This window comes from Etheostoma cragini, chromosome 1 (assembly GCF_013103735.1).
Source record: "Etheostoma cragini isolate CJK2018 chromosome 1, CSU_Ecrag_1.0, whole genome shotgun sequence".
Lineage (NCBI taxonomy): Eukaryota > Metazoa > Chordata > Actinopteri > Perciformes > Percidae > Etheostoma > Etheostoma cragini.
This window is the reverse complement of record NC_048407.1, coordinates 7,546,561-7,547,931: the sequence shown is the minus strand read 5'-3', so window position 1 is coordinate 7,547,931 and position 1,371 is coordinate 7,546,561.

Genomic DNA, 1,371 nt, shown 5'->3' with positions numbered 1-1,371 from the left:
GCCATGTGATTGGCTGCTTAGAAATTAGGTGTTAACGAGCAGTTGGACAGGTGTACCTAATAAAGTGGCCGGTGAGTGCTGCACATGCAGACTTTATCAGCTGGTGTTCAACAAAACTGAGGAGTAATCTGAGTAGTGAAACTAGTAAAACTAGTGAGCAGCTTTAAGAATACCACGCTGTCCTTTTCTTCCCTCTCCCCTTCTCCATCAGTCTTCTATTTGGGGTGTCCCTCTTCATTTGATGTGGCAGCAATTAGCAGGGGGCTTTTTGTCCCTTTGGGCGGACAGGCAATCCACTCCACTGATCCCCGTCATGTGCCGAATGGAAAAAACTGAACCTGGTAGCCCGCTCTTCTTTATTGTAGAAGAAGGAAGAGGGGGAGTAAAAAAGATGTGAGGTAATAGTTTGACCATGACAATGCTCAGTTGGGGGGGGGAAATTTGTTCACGAGATTTTTTTTTTCTGTAATGTAAAGCAGACAGCGTATTTTTATTTTGCAACACATCGTTTGACCCACATATATTAAAAACTATTAAGGAAGCACTGCACCATACAACCTACTAAAGCACCTATTTCTCAACCTGTTTGCAATGTAGAAATTATGATAGTGTTCTTTTTTTAACTGAAAGAGGAAGGTGGACATCCGGCGGCTCCCGAACAATCCTGGAATTGAAACACCATCACTGTAAACTAGAAGCTAACCATGTTCAAAGCTTTTACACTAATTCAGTTTATCTATACCACATATTTTCCAACTGGTATTAACATGTCATCTGATCATGGGGAATTTCATCCTTTCCATTGTGCCAACATTGTGATCTCCACATGCGGAAGGCAGAGCTACAGAGCTACCTGTGCAAGGGGAGGCTGGCGCGACAGAGACCACCAATGTGAGCTGTGATTGCTCCTACAGTAGGTAATGAGAGCCAATGGCAAAGCTAGCGTTAGTAATGCCTCCTTGGTCATGTGAGCCTAATCTTGCATGTTGTAGCGTTTCTGTCCTGTGCTGGGGAAGGTACTGTATTATCTAGGGTTGTTGACAGGCAGCTAGAGTGAGCCGGGAGAGGAGGATAGGCTGACCTTTAAATGTATTGGGCTGATTTTATTTAGAATTTTAGGATGGTCGATTAACTGTTTAGATTGCATTTACATGTGGTTAGCTCCAATTCCAGTGAGGGCCAAAGCACCACCACACGCAAATCAGATTCCGTCACAAGTCCATTCACACCTGCATAAATATGCATTATGTTCAAATATCAAGATACAGATTGTATGTTAATACCAGGTGGGAATAGAGACAAACCTTTTAATAACATCCAAAGATCCTTCTAGATGCCTTTGTAACCGTAAAGCACAAAAGATAAGCCTCT